We start from the raw sequence: 23,267 nt of genomic DNA on the forward strand, positions 1-23,267 counted from the left end.
GCACATTTTTTATTTTTTGAAATTAAATTTTTTTATTTTTATGTATTTAGGGATACAAATGCAGTTCTGTTACATGGATATATTACACAGTGGTGAAATCTGGGCTTTAAGTGTACCAATCACCTGAACTGTACTTGAAAGGTGGTATTTCATCCCTCACCCACTCCCATCCTCCCACCATTTGGAGTCTCCAGTGTCTATTATGCTCCTTGTACGTCCGTGTATACCTACTGTTTAGCTCCCACTTATCAATCAGAACATGTGGTTTTCGATTTTGTTTCTGAGTCATTTCAGTAAGCATAATGGCTTCCAGTTCCATCCACATTGCTGCAAAAGACGTAATTTCATTTATTTTTATAGGTGTATAGTATTCCATGGCAAAAATATACCACTTTTTAATCCAATCATCTGTTGATGGACACTTACATGGATTCTATGACTTTACTACTGTGAACAGTGCTGTGATAAACATAAGAGTGCACATTTTTTAAAAAGTGGATTTTCTATGTTTTTTATATTGATTCCCACTTTTTTATTCTGAATAAAGATTCTTTGATGATATATGCATTGTGAATACATTGTCCCAGTCTATGGCTTGCCTTTTTCCTTAGTGATGTCCTTAATGAACAGAAGTTCTCAATTTCTAATGTAGAGCATTTTTTTTTTTTTTTTTCAATTTAGACACAGTCTTCCTCTGTCACCCAGGCTGGAGTGCAATGGCGTGATCTCAGCTCACTGTGACCTCTGCCCCCTGGGCTCCAGTGATCCTCCCACCTCAGCCTCTAGAGTAGCTGGGACCACAGGCAAGCACCACCATGCCTGGCTGTATTTTTTTATTTTTAGCAGAGACGGCGTTTTGCCACGTTGCCCAGGCTGGTCCTGAACGAATGTAGAGCAATTTAACAATATTTTCCCTTATGAATAATACTTGTTGTGTTCTGTTTGACATGTTTTCATGTCCCTAGTTCATAAAGATATTCTCTTCTATGAGTTTCCTGAAGTTTTTTTGTTTTCCATTTCAGTAGTTCACCTGGAAGTAATTTTGTTGAGGTGGATTCAGGTTGCACTTTTTTCTCCATGTGGATAGCCAACTGACCCTGCACCATTTATTGAAAAGCATCTATATATCCTTGACACTTTCTGGATTCTCTCTATTCCATTCTATTGATCTATTTGTCTCTCCTTGCTCCAATACCATATTTAGCAGGTTTTAATTACTAGCTTTATAGTAAACATTGATATCCAGAAGAAGAAACCCTCTCACTTTGTCCTATTTTTTTTAGACAGAGTTTCACTCTTATCATCCAGGCTGGAGTGCAATGGTGCCATCTCGGCTCACTGCAACCTCGGCCTCCCGGGTTCAAGTGATTCTCCTGCCTCAGCCTCCTGAGTAGCTAGGATTACAAGCGCCCCCCACCATGGCCGGCTAATTTTTGTATTTTTAGTAGAGAGAGGGTTTCATCATGTTGGCCAGGCTGGTCTCAAACTCCTGACCTCATGTGATCTGCCCACCTCGGCCTCCAAAACTGCTGGGATTACAGGCGTGAGCCACTGTGACCAGCTTGTCCTTTTCTTTCCAGCCTATTTTTAGCCCTTTGAACTTCCATGTAAATTTGAGATTTAGCTTGTCAAGTTTCACACACACACATATGCAAGTTGTTGGAATTTCTATTGCATTGAACCTATATATCAATCTGGGGAGAAATGATATTTTTACAATATTAAGTCTTCTGATCAATGAATATAGAATTTAATTCCTCTCAAAAATGTTTTATGATTTTCTATATAGAGATAATGCATATCTTTTCCTACTGTATTAACCAGGATTCAAAAAGAGATATATGGATGTGTCACAGGCAGCTGAGTTATGCAATTTTGGGAGCTGTTTAAGTAGTCTCTGTAAGGCTGTTGTCTCCACATCTGATGCTAGAGCTTGAAGTCTACAAGGCAGGCAGTCAGGAGGGAAAATCAAGAGATTAGAGCATGCTCACACCCCTGTGAAGAGACTGAAACCCATGTCAGTTATTGTTGCCTTTGATCTAGGTAACGAGAATATCCTGCAGAAGCTGTGGCCCTTTGTCGTGGAGCTAATCACACACACGTGGCCCAGGGGCCTGACAAGTTAATGGAGGGTCCAGGGGAAGGTAGAGCAATTGCATGTCCAGCTCTGCTTCACCCCAGTAGGTGGATCAGCAGGTTCGCAACAATGTGTGTGCTACAAGATGGCTGGAACTCCCCTTAGCTTTCCAAATCTAGAAAGAATCTCCTTTGTGGTCAGAAAACATACAAGAAAGAGAATTCTAGGAAATGTAGTTTGGCCTAGTCAAGTTGACACACTAGAAAGCCATCATAAATAGGATTTTACATTTTTTATGCTGTTTTAAATGATCTAAAAAATTTGTTTAAATGTTACATAAAATTGGTGTTTACACATAGACCTTTCATCCAACAACTTTGCTGAACTTAGTCATTATGATATACTCAAGTACACAGTGTGTTCTTTCCATACGTAGTTTCAAATTTTCAGTTTTCTTAAATTAGAGGGTTTTGTTTGTTTTATACTTGTTTTCTTTCCTTGCTTTTATTTTCTTTTTCAGGAACTCTTATTATTGATAGATTGATCTTCTTTGCCTATTTTCAATATTTGTTGTTTTCTTTCAAAACTTTAAAAATCTTTTTTCATTCCATTTAAGAAATTTTCTTCCTTTCTACCTTTTATTTATGTTAAAGAATTATGTTGTATTCATTTGTTGTTGAGTTCCTTCTAGATCAGCCTTTATTTTTAGATGTTTATTCCTAATTTTTTCTTGAACTGTCTCACTTCTGAGCTTCCTAATTTGATTTCGTTGCTTTTCTATGTCTTATATGACTTCTTCAATGTCTTTGAATGTACCTGAAATAGTACATTAGGGTTTCAATCTATTTTCAATCATATCTTTTTTGGCATGCTTTCATTGTCTGCAGATATTCCCCTTATTCTCTTTCTTAGGTTAATAATGTTGTGTTGGATTTGGCCTTGATATTTTCCTGCTGCTAGATTTTTGTGGGTGTGAATTTAGTTTTTATGTGATTTTAAAAAGACACATGGTTCCTTCGCTATATTGTATTAATATGGTGTTAAAAAATACTCTGGCTTGCTTTCCAAGAAGATTTCCTGACTCTGATACACTTTCATTTGGATATTCCTCTTCCTTCTTCATCTGTATTGCCTTCATTCTGCTCAATTTTGATTCTACTCCCCACAGTTTCTCTTCTTCATGAGATCCTATCTTGGAAGGGAGCCCCACCAGATCAGTCTAGAAATTTCACAGCAGCTAGACTGCTGCATTCCTTTTAGACCTTCCAGAGGTGGATCCCTTACACTCACCCCCTATTAAATTTCAGCTGCTGATCTCAAATTGCCCCACCCATGCTTTCCAGTGAATACCTTTGGGCTATTTTGAATTCTCTGTTCTCAGGTCTGTCAGATGTCCATTGCTTCTCTCTTATTTCTCCTACATAGACACAAATAACACAGTTCTTGTGGCTGTGGGTGGTCTTTCCCCAACTGGTTATATTTTGAGGCTCATAAGAATACCTCATCATCTACTTTTCTTGTAAATGGATTTTATTTTGTTGCCCATGAGTTTTGTGTCTTCTACCTAGTTGCTCTGTTTTTATGTGGAGATTCAGGAATATCTAAAACCTATGCTACTACTGCCACTATCACCTTCCCAAAATTATTTGTCTCTTTTTAAGTCTAAATAATTTATCTGAACACTTTTGAATTCTCTACACATACAATCAAGTGTACAATGTACATACGCATAAGTTGTGTTCTCTACTCATAAAATCAAGAGCTGTATGTGTAAATAATGTGTTTTCCTCCTTTCCAATCTTTAATCTGGATTATCTGATAGTCCCTTTTTGCTCCAGTTTTTATTTTGTGGTCCACGCTCTGTTCAAGTGTGTACAAGGAGTGTTATCAGCAGTATTTACTTGTTACCTGCAGAACCAAATTTCTCTTGGCTTAGATAAAGAAGGGCACTGCCCCTTGAGGCAGTCTCTACTGCATATTGCCGAATTATGGCATCCCTGTGGCAACGAATGCAGAGCATAGGAAGAATCCATGTGCACGGTGCTCTGCTAGGGAGCCCTCGCTTAGGAAGAGATGGCGTTAGTGCTCACTCAGCAGACATGAGCAGAGGAGAAACAAAGAGGACTCCCCCACACATTTCCAGAGTTTCTTCAATTCCACTTTCACCCACTTATGTACATGAATTGAGGCACTCCAAGGAGCATGACTTTATTAAGGTAGTGCCATAGGTATCTCTTTTCAAATTTAAAGGTCTATTCTCAATGCAGCAGCAGATTTCCTATTAGATGTAAGCAAGGTGTGCCATTCACAGCTCCCAATCCTGCAATAGCTCCCCATAATAGAGTAAAAGCCAAAGTCATTACACCATCCTATGTGACCTTACATGAATGATGTGGCACCCATTACCTTGCTGATCTAATCTACTCCTGTTCTCCGTCTAATCTACTGTGCTCCAGTCACACTGGTCTCCTTGCTTTCCCTTGAACACTACAGATGTTTCCATCCCTGGCCCTTTGCATTATTTGTTCCTTCTGCCTGGAATGGTTTTTACCTAATGACTTTTTTTTTTTATGCCTTTCAAGTCTATTCTCAAATGTTACTTCCTCAGCGAGGCCTTCCTTGGTCAAATGATCTTGAATAGCAACTACCACTCTGACAGTCCCCATTCACTGTCCCTGTTTTACTTTTCTTCTCTGATCACTAACATCCCGAGTATTTTACAATTTATTTTATGTCCTGCTTATTCCCACTCGAGGAAAGCAAAGTCCACGAGGGTAGTTATTTTGCCTACCTTGTTCTTTGATGTAACCTCAGCACCTAGAACAGTATCTGAAACATTGCTGGCCAATTCAATAAATATTTATTGAAGCAACAGGTATATTTGTAAGAATCTGACTATGAGAAGGCCTTCTAAAAGTACAGAACTCTGTGGCTGATAGTGCTTCAAAAGCAGACAGCTTTTCATGGCATACTAAGATTGAAATGAAAGTTGAGAATGAAGGGTCACAACCAGGATGGCTGGGAATCTGGGGCTCTGGATGTCATACTTTGGGCTCCTACAGGGAGCAACCACCAAGAAAGAGAGAGAATAGTAATAAAAAGCAACTGCTTACCTAGGGCACAATTTTTACATAGAGTTGACATTATCTTAAACAGTTAAAGAATGAAATCAATGATCTTCTAAGAACTGACCTTTATCATCATAGTCTACTATATTCTAGGCCAGTTAATTTGTTCATTCGGGAAACAGTGTGCAGTCCAGGCACAATGGAAACACAAAGATGAATAAACTCAAGGAGCTCACTGTATGGTAAGGGAGACAGAGTCCCGCTTCTCTCAACCTAGTAAGTGCCATCAGCTGTGATGGAGTAATGACAGCCATGACTATTTGTAACAGTAGGTGCACAAAGGAGGGTGTGACCACTTCATCTAGGGCTGATACTGATACAGGCCTGACTGCAGGATGGACAGACAGCATCAGAAGACTGTGCAGAAACTATTCCTGTGCATTAACTTTTAACCTACCTCATTAACTTCTGCTGACCTACTCATATTCCATTTGGCAGCCAGTACCCAAGAAAGACCTCACTCCTGTTCATAGTTCTAGATATTTTCACCTCATTTCTGCTTTGCACTTTTTTTCCTGCACCATTCCTACATACCAATGGCTTTTTTTTTTTTTTTGTGTGTGAGACAGGGTCTCACTCTGTCACTCAGGTTGGAGTACAGTGGCATGATCTTGGCTCACTGCAACCTCCGCCTCCCAGGTTCAAGTGATTCTCCTGCCTCAGCCTCCCGAGCAGCTGGGATTACATGCATGTGCCACCATGGCCAGCTAATTTTTATATTTTTGGTAGAGACAGGGTTTTGCCATGTTGGCCAGGCTGGTCTTGAACTCCTGGCCTCAAATGATCTGCTCCCCTTGGCCTCCCAAAGTGCTGGGATTATAGGTGTGAGCCATCACGCTTGGCCACCAATGGCTTTTGATCTCATGACACACCTATTTTTGGCTCTATGCCCAATCCTCTGAAATTGATGATCAATACAGTATTTTCCTTCTATGAACCTTAGCTTGCTTTTTGGACAAGGCCTTGCAGGATCTGCTCCTGGTCACTCTGCCTCATTCAGTCCTTGGCCCTGCAACACTAGCCCCAGATTATGCTGTATGGCTGGTAATTATTCTAGGCCTGACTAGCTCCCCTTCTTCCTTCTTGGCCAATAACCATCAAACCAGGGATTATAAAGAAGATCCCAGAAATTCTAATAGTGCATGACAGTGTGCAAACTTTCTTTTAGCCAGAAAAATCAGTACTGCTTTCCTTTATTCCCAATCACCTTCCCTTCAGCTCCAATTTCTCAAACCACAAAGAGAACAGAATCGATATGAAAGCAGCACAGCTCCTATCCCTGAAGCAAGGCATTATTTTTCAAATGTTATTTAAAAAAAACACCAGAATGTACTTTTTGGTTTCCTCATGTTTTTGCTCCCAGGTGATGCATTTGAAGCTCCCAGAAACCCTTAAATCATATTTTATACAGTATGCTGAGCATAGTAAGTGTTTAGTTCACTAAATATTTACTGTTTATATTGATAGAGAAACCTCACTTGGATGCTAATGTAAGGCTTTCAGGAATGCAAGAATAAAGAAAAGATGAGTATAACTCTTCTCCATAGCGTGGAGACCTTGAGGCCTTTTACAATAATGGAAAATGATGTGAAATCTGGGGAGTCAGAGAGATTCTGAGAAGGGTATAACAATAATATACTAAGAACCATGACTCATGTAGTATGTTGGAATTTCTGAAGGCAAAGAAGACAAACTCAGCAGGGTACATGAAAGTATGTAACTCAACTCTGCCAGGTGCAGCTCAAAGGGCCTGCAGGAGGACCCTAACTGGGAAGGAAGTTGTGGTGGAGTGAGAAGACCACAGGGACATATTTCAGCCATTTACCAGTGTCTGTGTCTCTGACTGTCACGCTAGCCCAGGATGCAGGCAGAAGTGGCAGGTGCCTCCATGCACAGTCCCTAGTGTTGGAGGCAAACCTACCAGGGGCCCTGAGCAGCTCTGTGCATTCTTGCTAGGTATGCCAAGAAGCAAGGCTCTGATTGCTCTTTATCCAGGCCATTTCTCAGGGTCGTGTTTGTAATGAGCAACCTTGAGGGATCAGGTAACATCTTCCCCTAGACAAAGAACAGGCTTGTTACAACTCACTATAAAAGCAGTGGATTTACCAGGCTCAGGATTCCTCTCCTTAAACGGTAGCCCACTGTGTGTGTGCAAACATCCATAAACATCCATTATGGGACTTTCATTCCCTTCATGGGACGTGGGGCATGGAAACCAGTAAAAGCTCAATATTAAGTTCTGATTACTACTTTTGCAGTGTGGCCAAGCGCGATGGCTCACACCTATAATCCCAGCACTTTGGGAGGCCAAGGCGAGCAGATCATTTGAGGCCAGGAGTTCAAGACCAGCCTGGCCAACATGGCAAAACCCTGTCTCTACCAAAAATATAAAAATTAGCTGGCCATGGTGGCACATGCATGTAATCCCAGCTACTCGGGAGGCTGAGGCAGGAGAATCACTTGAACCTGGGAGGCGGAGGTTGCAGTGAGCCAAGATCATGCCACTGTACTCCAACCTGAGTGACAGAGTGAGACCCTGTCTCACAGAAATGAGTAATCAAGTGTTTTTTCTCTGACCCAAGAGTCTCATGTCTTTAGCTAACATCCATCAAACATTACCAGGCTAACTTGTTAACCTGCATGTAAGGTAAAAGCTCATACCCTACACAATTCTTGTTACTCTACCTTCTTGATTTCATAGGCAGTAAAATCCCAGATACTGCTCTGGAAATGCCACCTTTAACCCTGAGAAGTAGCAATATGTAAATAACAGCTACCATCTATAATCATTATCACAAGTGATATTGAAATAAGGTCTCAGAATAAAAGATAGTCCTTTTATTTACTTTTGAACTTATAAACTTTGAACAAGTTTAGCTTTATGCAGAACTTACAATAATGCCCTTATTTTGTGAATTTCAGAGGAGGCACCAGACGTGCTTCCCTTTGGGCCTGAAATATCTCCTTTGTTCTAAGAGTTAAGTTATTATGGTCCTTATTAAGCTGCATGAGGAATCTAGGAAAAAGAAAACATTCTCCCATATCAATTATTAGTATTGTTTGAGCATGGTGGCTCACTCCTGTAATCCCAGCACTTTGGGAGGCTGAGGTGGGCAGATCACTTGAGGTCTGGAGTTCAAGACCAGCCTGTCCAACATGACGAAAACCCATCTCTACTAAATATATTTTTTTAAATCATAATAAAATCATTTTAGTATCAGGCAAAGTCATCAGATAGGTTTTAGGACACCTAGCAAGGCCCTTTGAAATGAACACTAATAAAAATTAATTAATTAATTAAAAAAAGAAAACGAACACTAGGTATGGTGTATTTTGTTCTCCATGAGAACCTGCTCAGAAAAATAAGAATGTATAATAGTTTTACTAGCTTTATTAAGGTATAACTGGCATACAATTTAAAGTGCATGACATACATATTTAAAGTACATGATTTGATGTTTTGATATATGTATGCACCTGTGAAATACCATAATCAAGGTATAAACATATCCATCACCCCAAAAAGCTTCCACATGCTCCTTTGTAATCCTCCTTTCCTGACTCTTTGCCAACCCTACTCATCCAACAGGCAACGACTGATCTGCTTCTGTCACTACAGATTAGTTTACAATAGATTAGTTTAGTTTTTTAGAACTTTGTGGAATTGGATTTACATAGCATGTAGTCATTTTGCCTGGCTTCTTTCACTCAGTGTAATTATTTTGAGATTCATCTTTGTTCTTCCAAGTATCAATAATTCATGTTTTAAATTGCTGAGCAGGATTCTATTGTATGGATATACTACAATTTATTTAGCCATTCACTTGCTAATGGGTATTTGTGCTATTTCCAGTTTTTGGCTATTACAAAGAAAGTTGCTATGAACATTGGCATACAAGTCTTTGTATGGACATGCAGTTTCATTTCTCTTGGGTAAAAACCTAAGAGCGGCATAGCTAGATCACATCATAGGTGTATGCTGAACTTTTAAAGAAACTGCCATGGCCGGGTGCAGTGGGTCATGCCTGCAATGCTAGCACTTTGAGAGGCCAAGGCAGGCAGACTGCTTGAGCCCAGGAGTTTGAGACTAACCTGAGGAACATAGCAAAACTCTATTTCTATAAAAAAAATCAGCCAGGAATGGAATAAATAAATAAATAATCTCCCAGACTGCCTTCCAAAGTGAAGTGGTTGGACCATATTATGATTTCATCAGCAGTGTGTGCCAACATGGGATTTACTCAGTCTTTTTAATTTTAGCCATTCTAATAAGTATGTAGTGGTATTGTAATGTAGTTTTAATTTACATTTCCTTAATGACTAATGGTATTGGACATCTTTTCATATGCTTATTTGTCATCCATATATCTTCTTTGGTGAAGTATCTGTTGAAATCTTTTACCCATTTTAAAATATTGAATTGTTTTCTTATTACAATAGTCCCCCTTATCTGAGGGGGGATACATTCCAAGACCCCCAGTGGATGCCTGAAACCATGGATAGTACTAAGCCCTATATATACTGTTTTTTCCTATACATATATACCTATAATAAAGTTTAATTTATAAATTAGGCACAGTAAGGGATTAGCAACCATAACTAATAATAAAATAATTATGTATTAGTCTGTTCTCGCACTGCTATAAAGGTACTACATGAGACTGAATAATTTATAAAGAAAAACAGGTTTAATTGACACAGTTCTGCATGGCTGGGGAGGCCTCAGGAAACTTACAATAATGGCGGAAGGCAAAGGGGAAGCAAGACACATCTTCACAAGGTGGCAGGAGAGAGACAATGTGTAGGGGAAAGGGCCAGACACTTACTAAACAACCAGATCTTGTGAGAACTCCCTCACTATCATGAGAACAACATGAGGGAAACTGCCCCCATCATCCAATCACCTTCCACCAGGTCCCTCCCTTGACATGTGAGGATTACAATTTGAGATGAGATTTGGGTGGGGACACAGAGCCAAACCATATCAAATTATAACAATATGTCAGCATCACTACTCTTGAACTTTGGGGCCACCACAAAATAAGGGTTACTTGAACACAAAGCACTTCAATACCATGACAGGCAATCTGATAACCAAGATGGCTACTAAGAGACTAACAGGCAGGTAGTGTATATGGCATGGATATGTTGGACAAAAGGAGGATTTGTGTCCTGGGTGGGCCAGAGTGGAACAGCATGAGATTTCACCATGCTCCTTAGAAAGGTGTACAATTTAAAACCTATGAATTGGTTATTTCTGGAATATTCCATTTAATATTTTCAGGCCATGGTTGACCACAGGTAACTGAAACCATGGAAAGCAAAACCACAGATAAGGGAGCACTACTATATTGCATTTTTAGATTTTTTTTTTTTTTTTTTTTTTTTTTTTTTTGAGATGGAGTTTCACTGTTGTCACCCAGGCTGGAGTGCAATGGAGCAATCTTGGCTCACTGCAACCTCTGCTTCCTGAGTTCAAGCAATTCTCCTGCCTCAGCCTCCTGAGTAGCTAGGATTACAGGTGCCTGCCACCATGCATGGCTCATTTTTTTTGTATTTTTAGTAGAGACGGGGTTTCACCATGTTGGCCAAGATGGTCTTGAACTCCTGACCTCAGGTGATCCACCCACCTCAACCTCCTAAAGTGCTGGGATTACAGGTGTGAGCCACCACACCCAGCCAGACATATGATTTCAAATATTTTATTCTAGTCTGTGGCTTTTTCTCATTCTCTTCAGATTCTCTTTGAAAGAGAAGATGTTCTTAATGATTATAAAGTCTAATTCATCAGTGTTTTCTTTTATGGACCATGCTTTTGGTATTGTACCTAAGAAATAGTTGCTTATTCCAAGGTCACAAAATTTTTTATATGTTTTATTTTATAAACTTTACAGGTTTAGGTTTTATAAATAAGTCTGTGATCCACTTTGAGTTAATTTCTTAATATGGTGTAACATGTAGCTAGATGAAAATTCATTTTTGCATATGGATATCCATTTGTTCCAGCACTATTTGCTGAAAAGACTGTCCCTTCTCCACTGAATTGCCTTTGTACCTTTGTTGAAAATCAGTTGACCATATGTATGTGGATTTATTTCTGGAGTCTATTCTGTTCTGTTGATGAATATGTCTATCTTTGCCCAGTACCAAACTGTCTTCATTACTGTTAGTTTTGTAATATGTCTTGAAATCAGGTGGTCTTAGTCTTCCAACTTCATTCTTTTTAAAAGTTGTTTTGTCTATTCTAGGCCCTTCATATTTTCACGTGAATTTTATAATCAGTTTGTCAATTTATATAAAAAAAGGAAATGTGACTGTTATTGGATCAAGTCTATAAATCAACTAGGGAAGAACTGACATTTAAACAATATTGAATCTTCCAACCCAGCAACACAATGTATCTCCATTTATTTAGGTTTTTTTAAATTCTCTTAGCAATGTTTTAAAGTTTTCAGTGTACAGGCATTTCACATTGTTTGTTAGGTTATCTCTAAATATTTCATCTATTTAATGCTGTTGTAAATGGTATTGCTTTTAATTTCACTTTTTCAATTGTTTGTTGTTAGTATATGGAAATAAAGTTGAGTGTTGTACATTGATCTTGTATCCTGCAACCTTGCTAAACTCATGCATTAGTTCTACTAGTTTTGTTTTGTTTAGAGATAGGGTCTGGCTCTGCTACCCAGTTTGGAGTGCAGTGGCACAATCTTAGCTTACTGTAGCCTCAAACTCCTGGGTTCAAGCAATCCTCCCACCTCAGCCTTCTAAGTGTCTGGGTCTAAAAGCAATGGCAACAAAAGCCAAAATTGACAAATGAGATCTAATTAAACTAAAGAGCTTCTGCACAGCAAAAGAAACTACCATCAGAATGAACAGGCAACCTACAGAATGGGAGAAAATTTTTGCAACCTACTCATCTGACAAAGGGCTAATACCCAGAATCTACAATGAACTCAAACAAATTTACAAGAAAAAAACAGACAACCTCATCAAAAAGTGGGCGAAGGACATGAACAGACGCTTCTCAAAAGAAGACATTTATGCAGCCAAAAAACACATGAAAAAATGCTCATCGTCACTGGCCATCAGAGAAATGCAAATCAAAACCACAGTGAGATACCATCTCACACCAGTTAGAATGGCCATCATTAAAAAGTCAGGAAACAACAGGTGCTGGAGAGGATGTGGAGAAATAGGAACATTTTTGCACTGTTGGTGGGACTGTAAACTAGTTCAACCATTGTGGAAGTCAGTGTGGCGATTCCTCAGGGATCCAGAACTAGAAATACCATTTGACCCAGCCATCCCATTACTGGTTATATACCCAAAGGACTATAAATCATGCTGCTATAAAGACACATGCACACGTATGTTTATTGCGGCACTATTCACAATAGCAAAGACTTGGAACCAACCCAAATGTCCAACAATGATAGACTGGATTAAGAAAATGTGGCACATATACACCATGGAATACTATGCAGCCATAAAAAATGATGAGTTCATGTCCTTTGTAGGGACATGGATGAAACTGGAAAACATCATTCTCGGTAAACTATCACAAGGACAAAAAAACCAAAGACTGCATGTTCTCACTCATAGGCGGGAATTGAACAATGAGAACTCATGGACACAGGAAGGGGAACATCACACTCCGGGGACTGTTGTGGGGTGGGGGGAGGGGGGAGGGACAGCATTAGGAGATATACCTAATGCTAAATGACGAGTTAATGGGTGCAGCAAAACAACATGGCACATGGATACATATGTAACAAAACTGCACATTGTGCACATGTACCTAAAACCTAAAATATAATAATAAAAATAAATGTTTCACTGGATTTTCTACATAGATGATCAGGTCATCTGAGGGTAAAAATATTTTCATTCTTACTTTTTTTAAAAAGTAGGTGACTTTTGTTTATTTTTCTTACCTTATTGCACTGGCTAAAACCTCCAATGTTGAATAGAAGTTGTGAGAGTGGATATCTTGTCTTCTTTCTGATCCTAATGGGAAAGGATTCGGTCTTTTACCATTAAAAATTATGTTAGGTATAGGTTTTTTTTATAGATGCACATTATCAGGTTGAGGAAGTTCTCTTCTTTTTAAATTTTTTTTAACTTTTAAGTTCCAGGGTTACCTGTGCAGGTTTGTTACATAGGTAAACATGTGCCAGGTGGTTTGCTGCACAGATCAACCCATCACCTAGGTATTAAGCCCAGCATCCATTAGCTGTTCTTCCTTATGCTCTCCCTCCCCCAACCTTCCCCAACAAGCCCCAGTGTGTGTTGTTCTCCTCATATGTGTCTATGTGTTCTCATGGTTCAGCTCTCACTTATAAGTGAGAACATGCAGTGTTTGGTTTCCTGTTCCTCCATTAGTTTGCTAAGGATAACGGCTTCCAGCTCCATCCAAGTCCCTGCAAAGGACATGATCTTATTCCTTCTTATGGCTGCACAGTATTCTATGGTATATATGTACCACGTTTTCTTTATCCAGTCTATCATTGATGGGCATTTGGGTTGATTCCATGTCTTTGTTATTGTGAATAGTCCTGCAGTGAAGTTATGCATGCATGTTATCTTTATAATATAGAATGATTTATATTCCTGGGTATATATCCCATAATAAGATTGCTGGGTCAAATGGTATTTCTGATTCTAGATCTTTGAGGAATTGCCACACTGCCTTCCACAATGGTTGAACTAATTTACATTCCCATCAACAGTGTAAAAGCATTCCTTTTTCTCCACAACCTCACCAGCATCTGTTGTTTCTTGACTTTTTAATAATCACCATTCTGACTGGCAAGAGATGGTATCTCATCATGGGTTATTTTATTTTTATTTTATTTTTTTATTTTTGAGACATTGTCTCACTCTGTCACCCAGGCTGGAGTGCAGATCTTGGCTCATTGCAACCTCTGCCTCCTGGGTTCAAGCAATACCTGGGCCCAAGCAATTCTTGTGCCTCAGCCTCCTGAGTAGCTGGAACTACAGGTGCTCACCACCACGCTTGGCTAATTTTTGTATATTTAGTAGAGACAAGGTTTGCCATGTTGGCCAGGCTAGTCTCGAACTCCCGGCCTCAAGTGACCCACTCACTTCTCATTGTGGTTTTGACTTGCATTTGTCTTATAATCTGTGATGTTGAGCTTTTTTTCATGTTTGTTGGCTGCATGTATGTCTTCTTTTGAGAAGTGACTGTTCATGCCCTTTGCCCACTTTTTAATGGGGTTATTTTTTTCTTGTAAATTTGTTGAAGTTCCTTGTAGATTCTGGATATTATACCTTTGTCAGATGGATAGATTGCAAAAATTTTCTCCCATTCTGCAGGTTGTCTGTTCACTCTGATGATAGTTTCTTCTGCTGTGCAGAAGCTCTTTAATTAGATCCCATTTGCCAATTTTTGGTTTTGTTGCAATTGCTTTTGGCATTTTTGTCATGAAATGTCTATGTCCTGAATGGTATTGCCTAGATTTTCGTCTAGGGATTTTACAGCTTTGGGTTTTACATTTAAGTCTTTAATCCATCTTGAGTTAATTTTTGTATACGGTGTAAGGAAGGGGCCCACTTTCAATTTTCTACATATGGCTAGCCAGTTTTTTGCAGCACCATTTATTAAATAGGGAGTCCTTTCCCCGTTGCTCATTTTTGTCAGATTTGTTGAGTATCAGATGTTTGTAGGTGTGTGGTCTTATTTCTGAGTTCTCTATTCTGTTCCATTGGTCTATGTATCTGTTTTTGTACCAGTACCATGATGTTTCGTTTACCATAGCCTTGTACTATAGTTTGATGTCAGGTAGCATGATGCCTCCAGCTTTATTCTTTTTGCTTAGAATCCTAAGCAAAAAGATATTGGGGCTATTGGGGCTCTTTTTTGGTTCCATATGAATTTTAAAATAGTTTTTTCTAATTCTGTGAAGAATGTCAATGGTAGTTTAATGGGAATAGCATTCAATCTATAAATTTCTTTGGGCCATATGGCCATTTTCACAATATTGATTCTACCTATCCATAAGCATGAAATGTTTTTCCATTTGCTTGTGTCCTCTCTGATTTCCTTGAGCAGTGGTTTGTAGTTCTCCTTGAAGAGGCCCTGCACTTCCCTTGATAGCCCTATTCCTAGGTATTTTATTCTTTGTAGCAACTGTGAATGGGAGTTCATTCATGATTTGGCTCTCTGCTTGCCTGTTGTTGGTTTATAGGAATGCTAGCAATTTTTGCACATTGATTTTGTATCCTGAGACTTTGCTGAAGTTGCTTATTTGTCTGAGGTTCTGTTTTTTTATTGTGTCTCTGCCATGTTTTGGTATCAGGATGATGCTGGACTCATAGAATGAGTTAGGGAGGAGTCCCTCCTTTTCAATTGTTTGAAATAGTTTCAGAAGAAATGGTACCAGCTCCTCTTTGTACCTCTCGTAGAATTCAGCTGTAAATTCGTCTGTTTCTGTGCCTTTTTTTGGTTGCTAGGTTATTTGTTACTGCCTGAATTTCAGAACTCATTATTGGTCTGTTCAGGGATTCAATTTCTTTCTAGTTCAGTCTTGGGAAAGTGTTTGTGCCCAGGACTTACCCATTCCTTCTAGATTTTCTAGTTTATGTGCACAGAGGTGTTTATAGCATTCTCTGATGGTTGTTTGTATTTCTGTGAGGTCAGTGGTGATATCCCCCCTATCATTACTCATTGTGTCTATTTGATTCTTCTCTTTCTTCTTTATTAGTTTAGGTAACAGTCTATTAATTTTTTTTCAAAAAAAACCCCAGCTCCTGGATTTGTTGGTTTTTTGAAATTTCTTTTTGTGTCTCTTATCTCCTTCAGTTCCACTCCAATCTTGGTTATTTCTTGTCTTCTGCTAGCTTTGGGATTTGTTTGCTCTTGGTAGTCTAGTTTTTTCAGTTGTGATGTTAGGTTGTTGATTTGAGATCTTTCTAGCTTTTTGATGTGGGCATTTAGTGCTATAAATTTCTCTCAACACAGCTCTAGCTGTGTCCCAGAGATTCTGGTACATTGTCTCTTTGTTGTCATTACTTTCAAGGAACTTCTTGATTTCTGCCTTAATTTCATTATTTACCCAGGAGTCATTCAGGAGCAGGTTGTTCATTTCCATGTAGTTGTATGGTTTTGAGTGAATTTCTTAATCTTGAGTTCTAATTTGATTGTGCTGTGGTTGGAGAGACTGTTTGTTATGATTTCAGTTCTTTTGCATTTGCTGAGGAGTGTTTTACTTCTGATTATATGATCAATTTTAGAATGCCATGTGGCTATGAGGAGAATGTATATTCTGTTGTTTTTGGGTGGAGAGTTCTGTAGATATCTATCAGGTCCATTTGATCTAGAGTTTAGTTCAGGTCCTGAATATCTTTGTTAATTTTCTGTCTCAATGATCTGTCTAATATTGTCAGTGGAGTGTTAAAGTCTTTCACTATTATTGTGTGGGAGTCTAAGTCTCTTTGTAGGTCTCTAAGAACTTGCTTTATGAGTCTGGTTGTTCCTATATTAGGTGCATATGTATTTAGGATAGTTAGCTCTACTTGTTGAATTGAGCCCTTTACCATTATGGAATGCCCTTGTCTATTTTATCTTTGTTGGTTTAAAGTCTGTTTTGTCAGAAACTAGGACTGCAACCCTTGCCTTTATCTGTTTTCCATTTGCTTGGTAAATTTTCCTCCATTCCTTTATTTTGAACCTATGTGTGTCTCTGCACTTGAGATGGGTCGCTGGAAGACAGCATCTGGGTGTTTGCTGATGCTGACAGGTCTTTGCTCTTTAGCCAGCTTGCCATTCTGTGTCTTTTAATTGGGGCATTTAGCCCATTTACACTTAAGGTTAGTGTTGTTATGTGTGAATTTGATCCTGTCATCATGACGCTAGCTGTTTATTTTGCCAACTTGTTTATGTGGTTCCTTCACAGTGTCACTTGTCTGTGTACTTCAGTGTGTTTTTGTAGTGGCTGGTAAGTTTTTTCTTTCCCTATTTAGTGCTTCCTTCAGGAGCACTTGCAGGGCAGTCCTGGTTGTAACAATTCCCTCAGCATTTGCTTGTCTGAAAAGGATCTAATTTCTCCTTCATTTATGAAGCTTAATTTGGCCTGAGATGAAATTCTGGGTTGGAAATTATTTTCTTTAAGAATATTGAGGCCGGGCACAGTGGCTCACGCCTGTAATCCCAGCACTTTGGGAGGCCAAGGTGGGCGGATCCCGAGGTCAGGAGATTGAGACCATGGTACCCCATCTCTACTAAAAATACAAAAAATTAGCCGGGCGCGGTGGCGGGTGCCTGTAGTCCCAGCTACTCGGGAGGCTGAGGCAGGAGAATGGCGTGAACCCGGGAGGCGGAGCTTGCAGTGAGCCAAGATCCCGCCACTGCACTCCAGCCTGGGCGACACAGCGAGACTCAGTCTCCAAAAAAAAAAAAAAAATGTTGAATATTGGCCTCCAATCTCTTTGGCTTCTAGGATTTCTGCTGAGAGGTCGACTGTTAGTCTGATGGGCTTCCCTTTGTAGATGACCTGGCTTTTCTCTCTGGCTGCCCTTAACATTTTTTCTTTCATTTTGACCTTGGATAATCTGACGATTATGTGTTTTGGGGTTGATCTTCTTGTGGAGTATCTTACTGGGGTTCTCCACATTTCCTGAATTTGAATGTTGGCCTGTCTTGCTAGGTTGGCGAGGTTCTCCTGGATGACATCATGAAGTATGGTTTCCAACTTGGTTCCATTCTCCCCATCTTTTTTAGGTACCCCAATCAGTTGTAGGTTTGGTCTTCTTACATGATCCCATATTTCTTGGAGGTTTTGTTTGTTTGTTTTCATTCTTTTTTCTCTATCCTTGTCTGCCTGTCTTATTTCAGAATGACAGTTTTCAAGCTCTGAGATTCTTTCTGCTGCTTGGTCTACTCAGCTATAGACACTGGTGATTGGACTGTGAAGTTCTCACGTTGTGTTTCTCAGCTCCATTAGGTGTTTTATGTTCCTCTCTAAACTGGCTATTCTGGTTATCAGCCCCTGTAATGTTTTATCATGATTCTTAGCTTCTTTGCATTGGGTTAGAACATGCTCCTTTAGCTCAGCAAATTTCGTTATTACCCTCATTCTGAAGGCTACTTCTGTCAATTCAGCCATCTCAGTCTCAGCCCAGTTCTGTGCCCTTGCTGGAGAGGTATTACAATCATTTGGAGGAGACGAGGCACTCTGGCTTTTTGAGTTTTCAGCATTTTTGCATTGATTCTTTCTCATCTTTGTGGGCTTATCCACCTTCAGTCTTTGAGGTTGCTGACCTTTCAATGGGTTTTTTTGGGGGTCTTTTTTGTTTATGTTGTTGTTGCTGCTTTGTTTTTCTTTTAACAGTCAGGCCCCTCTTCTGCAGGGCTGCTGTGGTTTGCTGGGGGTCCACTCCAGACCCTAATCACCTGGGTCCCTCCTGCACCTGGAGGTATCACCAGCAAAGGGTACAAAACAGCAAAGATGGCTGCCTGCTCCAACCTGATGCTGGCCCAAACACTCCTGTTAAGAGGTGTCTGGGGATCTCTTTGGGAGTTCTCAGCCAGTCAGGAGGAATGGGATCAGGGACCTGCCTCAAGAAGTAGTCTGGCTGCCCCTTGGGGGACTGGGTGCACTGCACTGGGGGGATCCCCTTTTGTCCAGACTGCCCAGACTCTCCAGAGCCAGCAGGCAGGAAAGGCTAAATTGGCTGAACCACAGAGACTGTGGCTACCCCTCCCCCAAGGGGCTCTGTCCCAGAGAGATCAGAGTTCTGTCCATAAAACCCTGGCTAGAGTTGCTGAAATTCTCACAGGGAGGTCCTGCCCAGTTAGGAGGGATGAATCGGGGTCCCACTTAAAGAAGCAGTCTGGCCACGATCTGCCACAGCAGCTGTGCTGTGCAGTGGGGAGGAAGTTCTGTTCTACACTCAGTTTGTTGAGACTTTATCAGAAATGGATGTTGAAGTTTGTCAAAAAATTTTTCTGTATCTACTGAGATGATCATATAGTTTTCTTTTTTAGTTGGTAAATGTCATGAGTTATTGATCAATCTTTAGATATTAAATAAAGCTTGCATTCCAGGGATAAACCTCACGTTGTCCTGATGATGTATTCTCTTTTTAACATTTGATCATACTCAATTTGTTAAAATTTTGTTTAAAATTTTGAATCTATGTTTATAGGACATATTAGCCTATAGCTTTCCTCCTCCTCCCCTCCCCCCCTCTCTCCTCCTCCTCTTCTTTTTCTTCTCCTTCTTCTTCTTCCTATTCAATTTTGAAATCAGGGTAATGCTGTCCTCATAGAATGAGTTGGGAATTACTTCCTTATTTTCAGTTTTTTTAGAAGAGTTTGAGTTGAACTGGTAATATTTCTAAGGCACAGCTTAGTTGGGTGCCTGTGGCTCAGGTTTTCACATAAGAATACAGTTAAGGTGTCACCTGTTTCAAAGTTCACTGACATGGCTGTTAGCAAGCCCCAGGTACTTGCTGGCTACAGGCTGGAAACATCAGTTCCTTGCCAATGGGGGCCTCTTTACAGAACAGCTTATAACACAACAGCTGGCCTCCCACAGAGTGAGTTAGTCGGACAATGAGAGAGATCTAAGATGGAAGCCACAGTTTTTGTGAACTAATGCCAAAAGTGACATTTCACTAATAAGCAAGTTAGTAAGTTCACCTCATACTCAAGGAGAGAGGACTTCATAGGAGTGTGACTACAAGGAGGTGGGAATCATTGAAGAACATCTTAGAGGCTACCTACCATAGTTGTTTACAACATTACCTTATCCCTCATATCTATAGAATCTATAGTGATGTCACCTCTCCCATTCCTTATTTGGGTAATTGTACCTTCTTTCTTTTTTTTCTGATCACTTTGGCTAGAGGTTGATCAGTTTTCTTATCTTCATAGCTTTTGGCTTTACTGACTTTTTTTCCTATTGTTTTCTGTTTCCTATTTTATTTTCTAACCTGATCTTTATTATTTCCTTTCTTCTACTTACTTTGGGTCTCATTTGCTCTTTTTTTCTGTTTGTAAGGTGGAAGATGAGGTCATGGATTTGAGACGTTTCTTCTTTTCTAATATGGGGTTTAGTGCTCTAGATTTCCCCCAATACTGCTTTAGTGGCATCCAACAAATCTGGGTTGTATTTTCATTTTAATTCTGGTCAATATTTTCTAGTCTTCCTTTTGATTTCTTTTTTGACCATGGATTATTTTGAAGTGTTCTATGTAGTTTCTAAATATTTCAGGATTTTCCAGAGATCTTTCTATTACTGATTTCCATTTTAATTTCATTGTCAGAAAACATACTTTATATGACTTGAATCCCTTAATTTTTTTTTTTTTTTTGAGACAGAGTCTTGCTCTGTCGCCCAGGCTGGAGTGCAGTGGCATGATCTCAGCTCACTGCAACCTCTGCCTCCCGGGTTCTCCTGCCTCAGCCTCCCAAGTAGCTGGGACTACAGGTGCATGCCACCACACCCATCTAATTTTTGTATTTTTAGTAGAGATGGGTTTTCACCAGGTTGGCCAGGCTGGTCTCAAACTCCTGACCTCTGGTGATCTATCCGCCTAAGCATCCCAAAGTGCTGGGATTACAGGCATGAGCCACCGCACCCGGCTTGAAACCTTTTAAATTTAATGAGACTTTTTCTATGGCCCAGAATATGATATATCTTGGTAAATGTTCCATGTGTACTTCAAAAGAATATGTATTCTGCTGTTGTTGGGTGAAAGGTAATATAAAAGTCAATTGGGTCAAGTTGGTTGATAGTGTTCAAGTTTTCGTTATCTTTACTGGTTTTCGAAATTTTTATCAAAAATTCAATATCTGCAACTGGATTTAAACATTTTTGTATTATTTTTATTGTGTTAAAATATTTTTCTTCCTCTCCTTTCTTGCATGTACACACACAAGAATACTCACACACACAGTCCCAAATTTAGAGACCACAGAATTGTAATGAAATAAAGCATCTGATTGTGATGCTGCATCTTTTAACAAACGTATTGTTCAATAAAACACTTTTGAAACTGGATTATTTTATCTTTCCTTGTCTGACCTTGTAAGCCACTTAATTGTAAAATGTGTTTCTGTTCACAGTACCTCTTAATATTTTATTCTTTACGCCAAGTCATGCTCCCACTGCAAACAAAACAGGCAGCAAAATCTTTAACAGAGTGAAAGAAATATAAGGGTTTCTAGTATAATGCTGTTTACAGGTATTCCTGTTTTAACAGGATATATAAATACTTGATAAACCTTGTATTCTGCAAAATTATATGTAAAAATAATAGACTGTGGGGAAAATAGGATGTGGTCATAACACTCAAAACAGTTAACTTTGTAACAAGAGTATTAATAAAATATTAATTATTCCAACGAAAACACTACCACCCAGTAAATGTCCACTATCATTTGTACCCAGGATCAAAGTCAACTTCTACAGTCTTAAATCTCAAGACACAGGTCCTCAGGGGCATTTATCTCCAATAGATAACATTGTCAAAAAACTAAAAATCTGCTCTGGATCTGTGCTTTAACAATCAACTGAAGTTTTTAAACATAAGGCAAATGTCTTCTCAGCTTCTTCATCTACTCCCACAGCCTCATCTTGTAGAGAAGACACAAGTTCTTAAGCCATTAAGCCAGCCACTACTTGCCCTAAGGGAAGGAACTGCCAAGCTTAAAGCTTCCTTTACTAGCTGTGAGAAAGCTTGCCCCTGAATGTTTAAATTATTGATTTGCTGGGGGAAAAGTAACATATGAATCAATGACATAATTTTCTTATTACCAACTGGGCAATACCAATTGAGTATTACTTTGCATTACAGAAACATGTTACAGCTGAAAAGACGGTACTCCATAGTTCTCTAAACTTGAAATGCATGATTTTCCCAGTCATTTTGTTGGCAGCAGCCACCGTTGGGATTTAAATCTCTTTCCTCCCAGGATCACTGGATGCATATTTACTGAGCACCTATTATGTCCCCGAGTCTGTTCTAAATGCTGGAGACACAGTGGTGAGCACAAGAGGACAGGCAAAGTCCCTGTGTTTGCAGACTTCCATTCTGGTAGGGGATACAGACAATCAACAGGTAAATCAACAAATATGGTAATAGCAGACTATGCTTGCTATAAGGAACATAAAACAGGCTGATAGGATATGGAATGAGATGAGGGGGTGATCATGGTAGAGATGCTACTTTAGATAGGATGATCAGGGGAGGTGTCTCTGAAGAGGTGACACTGGAGCCAAGACCTATAAGATGAGAAGGAACTAGTCATGGGAATATCTGAAGAGGACTTCCAGGCAGAGGGAACAGTACAGGAACAGTAAGTACAAAAGCCTTGAGATGGGAGTCAGCGTAGTGTGCTTGAGGAACATAATGAAAAGTGGCTGAGGCAGTCTCTGGGGTACACTCTAGTTGGGGTGCCACATATCACCACCATGCTGAGGCTGACCCAACAACCAAGTCACTGCTGCTTAACAATTCCATGTCCTCCATGCCTAACATGGCAAAACAGCATCCCAAAATGCAACTGACTGATTCTCATCTGAGTGTCAAATCCACAGGCAATGGAGCACGACATGCTTGGTCACCACACAGGGTAAGGCTGTAGTGGGGCTGGATGAGTTTGGCTGGTTTGAGGAAGTTGTTAATTTCTGATTGTGGGCTCCATCTAGAAGTCAGCTGTGGGCTAAGGAGAGGGCTGGAGCGGGGCTTCTCATGAGGCACCTGGGACAGCTGTGGTAGGATGAGGGTACAGTGTTGGGGTGGGAGAGATGGGATGGGCCCTGAGGAAGGATGAAATTGCATCCAAGGCAAGGTGGTATAAGTCCCTTCAGAAAAAAAGTCACCATTTTGCTTCTTTTGCGAATCCTGGGAGCCATACTTACCTTGATGAGCTGGTGACTTTCTAGTCAGCCAGAATTATCTAGCAAATAGCCAGGTAGCAGTGCTTCACTGCTTTTGCAGAAACCCTAACTCACCCAGACTGGTTCTGCTGTGCTGTCCTCAAGCTTTTGTGTTGTTTTGGAATCCTCTACATGGTCTTCATTTTAAATATAAAT

The 23,267-nt window shown here is 39.8% G+C and overlaps 1 protein-coding gene across 2 annotated transcripts in view; it reads right to left on the reverse strand.

Annotated features, from left to right (window-relative positions):
• The window catches only part of GPR156 (G protein-coupled receptor 156), a 121,819-nt gene that overhangs the window by 56,606 nt on the left and 41,946 nt on the right, over window positions 1–23,267 (reverse strand). The window lies entirely within an intron of this gene.

The sequence above is a fragment of the Symphalangus syndactylus genome, chromosome 21 (assembly GCF_028878055.3).
Source record: "Symphalangus syndactylus isolate Jambi chromosome 21, NHGRI_mSymSyn1-v2.1_pri, whole genome shotgun sequence".
Lineage (NCBI taxonomy): Eukaryota > Metazoa > Chordata > Mammalia > Primates > Hylobatidae > Symphalangus > Symphalangus syndactylus.